Here is a 6,111-nt window from a genome sequence, read left to right as displayed (position 1 = left end):
AAATCTAAGAAAGAGGGAAGAGGAAATAACGTCATATTCCCCGCCCTCCTCATCTTCTCAGCAACCAGAGTCCTGAAGCTCTGCTGATCACAGGTCCCATAGTTGGGTGTCAGGGTGATTTAGACCAAGTCTTCCCACACCACACCCTGAAAAAGGTTCTTTCCAGAGAAGAGCTACTCATCTACCTAGGGAAGTGGTGAATTAGATGCACAAGTGATGCCAGTGGCTTTGATGAGGTAACAAAGTACTGCTAAGTCTGTGGCTTCATCAGGATACAGGGACCTCATCACTCTCTTCTTGGCCTTTGCTCTCATCAGGCCCTGGCAGTTCCCCCCTAAGGTGTTCTCCACAGTGCCCCTCCACTCCACCCCCACTGCCATCATTGCCCTCCTTCAGGACTGACCATCTCATGTCCAGACAACCGAAGCAGCCTCCTCCCCCGACAACCTGCCCCTTCCAATCTTTTCTCCACACAGTCCTCTCCTTCTCTCACAGCTCTGACCACAGCCCATGCCGCCCTAACACCTCTTGGCTCTCCCATTCATCTCTCACCACCGTCTTTTATTCAGCTGTATTTCCTGTCACTCCGTCCAGCCCCAAAGTCCTGGACTGCCCGCCAAGTAGGGCTCCTGGCCAGCCCACAAATGCTTCCCATATTTTACCCGCACTATGCTCATGCCGTTCCCTCTGCTTGAATGCTCTTTTGTGCCATTTCCACCTGTTGACATTCCAGTCACTCGTCAAGACTCAGTTCGGATGTTGATTCCTTTGGGAAGCCCCTCAGACTCACGCATGTGTTCCTTCTCCGTACCTAGAGCCAGTAGAACTTGGTTCCCACCTCTTCCAGGAACTTTATCGCTTTCTCCCCTGCTGTGTACCACTGAAGAGCCTCCTCAAGCTCAGAGACAGTCTGTTATGTCTTTGTTTCTGGAATATAGACTGAAACTACTTGCTGCTCATTGATGGAAAAACAAAATGTGAAATGATTTTCTCCAAGGTCTATTTAATCCTCACAACAGTCCCGTAGGAAAACTGAGGTATAGCTAGTAAGTGATGATGCTGACATTGTACTAGGATGCTTCCTAATTACCAAGGCAGTTCTCCTTACGGTTAAACTACCCCTGGGAAGGAGGGTCATTCACCTCACCAGATCCTTCCTAAGTGGAGTCCCTCTCAGGTGCACTGTGAAGACAAGGGAATGAATCAGCCCCAGCCGTGCCCTTGGAGTCTAGCGAGGGAGAAACACAGAAGAGATTCAGCCAGGTGCTCTAACAGTTTGGGGAGGGGGTGCAGTGGAGGGCGAGAGGGGGTGTTGATTAGGGAAGATTCCACTGCGGAGATGGCATTTGAATCGTCCTTGAAGAGACTGACGGCTTCCCTGGTAGCTCAGATGGGATCTCAAAGAGCCGGACAGGACTGAGCAACTAACACTTTCACTTTCACTTTGAAGAGATTGAAAAGGTCAGCAGCCTGAGATGGGGCCCTGAGGAAAGACCAGGGCCAGCCAAGACTTTGAGGCAGAAAAGTGACAAATCCTTGGAAGCTCAGGCTCTGGGGATTGACAAGATCTCAGAGGTTTCCTAGTCTAACTCGCGCATCAAGGTGCTTCCTGACTCTGGAGCAGCTGGAAGGACAGCAGGGAGAGAGAAAGCTACCTCCCCCGCAGCCAGGACCTGTTCCCTGAGTCCAGAACTGCCAGGCACTATTCTTCATACGTGTTCCAGAGTTTCTCCAAAATGCAGGTCACTCTCCTCTGGAAAAGCCGCCTTGTCCTGTCTCTTGTGCTCTGTAGTGTCCAGAGATCCCATCAGCGAGCCGTGTTTGGACCAGACAGTGGGAAAACTGCCTCTCAGGAGAAGGATCTGGGAAGTGAAAGTCAAGTCACTCAGTCATGTCCTACTCTTTGCAATCCCACGGACTGTAGCCTACCAGGTTCCTCTGTCCGTGGGATTTTCCAGGAAGATTACTGGAGTGGGTTGCCATTTCCTTCTCCAGGAGGATCTGGAAGGTGTGCCCTTATTTGTGACAACAACACTACCCGATCCAGGTGTGCTTTACTTTAAGTAAAATTTTTGTAGCCAAAATGGCAATTTTTAAATTAGTCGGTAAAACTGGAATATGATTATTCACATACCAAAAGCTTTTCAAAAAATTTTTACTAAAGGGACACAAATCTATTTCAACAGAATATCCCTAGTTTATTTTCCTATTAGGGCTTTAGTAAATAAATGGAAAAAGGTTCTGAATAACCAGTTCACAGTCAAAGAAATGCAAACATTTTATTTTTAAAATATTTACTTACTTAATATATTTATCTTTGACTGCATCGAGTCTTGGAGAAGGCAATGGCAACCCTCTCCAGTATTCTTGCCTGGAAAATCCCATGAACGGAGGAGCCTGGTAGGCTCCAGTCCATGGGGTCGCTAAGAGTCAGACACGACGGAATGACTTCACTTTCACTTTTCACTTTCATGCATTGGAGAAGGAAATGGCAACCCACCCCAGTGTTCTTGCCTGGAGAATCCCAGGGACGGGGGAGCCTGGTGGGCTGCCGTCTATGGGGTCACACAGAGTCGGACATGACTAAAGCGACTTAGCAGCAGCAGCAGCAGCCGAAGGATCGGGTCTTACTTGTAGCACACGGGATCTTCATTGCGGTGCTCAGGCTTCTCTCTAGTTGTGGCAAGGGCTTCAGAGCACACCGGCTCAGTATTTGCAGCACAGGAGTTCTCTAGTTGTGGTGCATGGGTTCTCTAGTTGAGGTTCATGGGTTGAGTAACTGGCAGGGCCTTACCTCCCCCACTGCATGTGGAATCTTAGTTCCCCAATCAGCGACTGAACCCGAATTTCCTGCATTGGAGGGTGGATTCTTAACCACTGGACACTGGGAAATCTCACAAATAAACTTAAAAAAAATTTTTCTTTTCTTCTTTAAAAAAAAATTTTTTTTATTGAAGGATAATTGCTTTACAGAGTTTTGTTGTTTTCTGTCAAACCTCAACATGGATCAGCCATGGGTATACATATATCCCATCCCTTTTGAACCTCCCTGCCATCTCCCACCCCATTCCATCTCTCTAGATTGATACAGAGCTTCTGTTTGAGTTTCCTGAGCCATACAGCAAATTCCCATTGGCTATCTGTTTTACATATGGTAATGTAAGTTTCCATGTTACTCTTTCCATATATCTCACCCTCTCCTCCCCTCTCCCCATGTCCATAAGTGTATTCTCTATGTCTGTTTCTCCATTGCTGCCCTGAAAATAAATTCTTCAGTACCATTTTTCTAGATTCCGTATATTTGCTTTAGAATATGATATTTATCTTTCTCTTTCTGACTCACTTCACTCTGTATAATAGGTTCTAGGTTCATCCACTTCATCATAACTGACTTAAATGTGTTCCTTTTTATGGCTAATATTCCATTGTATATATGTACCACAACTTCTTTATCCATTCATCTGTCTATGGACATCTAGATTGCTTCCATGTTCTAGCTGTTGTAAATAATGCTTCAACGAACAATGGGATACATGTGTCTTTTTCAATTTTGGTTTCCTCAGGGTGTATGCCTAGGAGTCGGATTGCTGGGTCATATGGTGATTTTATTCCTAGTTTTTTAAGGAATTTCCATACCATCTTCCATAGTGGCTGTATCAATTTACATTCCCACCAACAGTGCAAGAATGTTCCCTTTTCTCCACACCCTCTCCAGCATTTATTGTTTGTAGACTTTTTGGTGATGGCAATTCTCACTGGTGTGAGGTGATAGCTCATTGTAGTTTTGATTTGCATTTCTCTAATAATGAGCAATGTTGAGCATCTTTTCATGTGTTTGTTAGCCATCTGTATGTCTTCTTTGGAGAAATGTCTGTTTAAGTCTTTTTCCCACTTTTTGATTGGGTCGTTTGTTTCTCTGGCATTGAGTTGTATGAGCGGCTTGTATATTTTGGAAATTAATCCTTTTGTCAGTTTTCATTTGCTATTATTTTCTCCCATTCTGAGGGTTGTCTTTTCACCTTGCTTATAGTTTTCTTTGCTGTGCAAAAGCTTTTAAGTTTAATCAGGTCCCACTTGTTTACTTTTGTTTTATTTCCATTACTCTAGGAGGTGGATCATAGAGGATCTTGCTTTGATTTATGTCATCGAGTGTTCTGCCTATGTTTTCCTCTAAGAGTTTTATAGTTTCTGGTCTTACATTTAGGTCTTTAATCCATTTTGAGTTTATCTTTGTGTATGGTTTAGGAAGTGTTCTAATTTCATTCTTTTACATGTAGCTGTCCAGTTTTCCCAGCACCATTTATTGAAGAGACTGACTTTTCCCCATTGTATATTCTTGCCTCCTTTGTCAAAAATAATGTACCCATAGGTGCATGGGTTTATTTCTGGGCTTTCTATCTTGTTCCATTGGGATATATTTCTGCTTTTGTGCCAGTACCATACTGTCTTGATGACTATAGCTTTGTAATATAATCTGAAGTCAGGAAGGCTAATTCCTCCAGCTCCGTTCTTCTTCTCAAGACTGCCTTGGCTATTCGGGGTCTTTTGTGTTTCCATATGAATTGTGAAATTTTTTGTTCTAATTCTTTGAAAAATGCCATTGGTAATTTGATAGAGGTCACATTGAATCTGTAGATTGTATTTGGTAATATAGTCATTTTCACAATATTGATTCTTCCTACCCAGGAACATGGAATATCTCTCCATCTGTTTATGTCATCTTTGATTTCTTTCATTAATGTCTTATAATTTTCTGTATACCATTCTTTTGTCTCCTTAGGTAAGTTTATTCCTAGATATTTAATTCTTTTTGTTGCAGTGGTGAATGGGATTGATTCCTTAATTTCTCTTTCTGATTTTTATTTGTTAGTATACAGAAATGAAAGTGATTTCTGTGTATTGATTTTGTATCCTGCAACTTCGCTAAATTCACTGTTCTAGTAATTTTCTGATACTATCTTTAGGGCTTTCTATGTATAGTATCATGTCATCTGCAAACGGTGAGAGCTTTACTTCTTTTCTGATCTGGATTCCTTTTATTTCTTTTTCTTCTCTGATTGCTGTAGCTAGGACTTCCAGAACTATGTTGAATAACAGTGGCAAAAGCAGACACTCTTGTCTTGTTCCTGATCTTAGGGGGAATTCTTTCAGTTTTTCATGATTGAGAATAATGTTTGCTGTAGGCTTATCATATATGGCCTTTACTATGTTGAGGTAGGTTCCTTCTATGCCCATTTTCTGAAGAGTTTTAATCATAAATGGGAGCTGAATTTTGTCAAAGGCTTTTTCTGCATCTATTGAGATGATCATATGGTTTTTATCTTTCAGTTTGTTAATATATTGACAATTATATATGATAATGTGACAATTAAGTCACATTGATTGATTTGCATATATTCAAGAATCCTTGCATTCCTAGAATAAACCCAACTTGATCATGGTGTATGAGCTTTTTGATGTGTTGCTGAATTCTGTTTGCTAAAATTTTGTTGAGGATTTTTGTATCTATGTACATCAGTGATATTGGCCTATAGTTTTCTTTTTTTTGTGTTGTCTTTGGAGAATTCCATGGACTGTATAGTCCATGGGGTTGCAAACAGTCGGACATGACTGAGTAACTTTCACTTTCACTTTTGTCTGGTTTCGATATTAGGGTGATGGTGGCCTCATAGAATGAGTTTGGAAGCGTTCCTTCCTCAGCAATTTTTTGAAAGGGTTTTAGAACGATAGGCATTAGCTCTTCTCTAAATGTTTGATAGAATTCTCCTGTGAAGCCATCTGGTCCTGGGCTTTCGTTTTTGGGGAGATTTTTTATCACAGCTTCAATTTCAGTGTTTCTAATTGGGTTGTTCATAATTTCTATTTCTTCCTGGTTCAGTCTTAGAAGATTGAACTCTGTCCATTTCTTCCAGGTTATCCATTTTATTGGCATATCAGTCAGTTCAGTTCAGTTCAGTCGCTCAGTCGTGTCCGACTCTTTGCAACCCCATGAGTCACAGCACGCCAGGCCTCCCTGTCCATCACAAACTCCCGGAGTTCACTCAGACTCACTTCCATTGAGTCAGTGATGCCATCCAGCCATCTCATCCTCTGTCGTCCCCTTCTCCTCTT

This window comes from Bison bison, unplaced genomic scaffold (assembly GCF_000754665.1).
Source record: "Bison bison bison isolate TAMUID 2011002044 unplaced genomic scaffold, Bison_UMD1.0 scf7180017864181, whole genome shotgun sequence".
In the NCBI taxonomy this organism is placed as follows: domain Eukaryota; kingdom Metazoa; phylum Chordata; class Mammalia; order Artiodactyla; family Bovidae; genus Bison; species Bison bison.
This window is presented reverse-complemented; position numbering follows the sequence as displayed.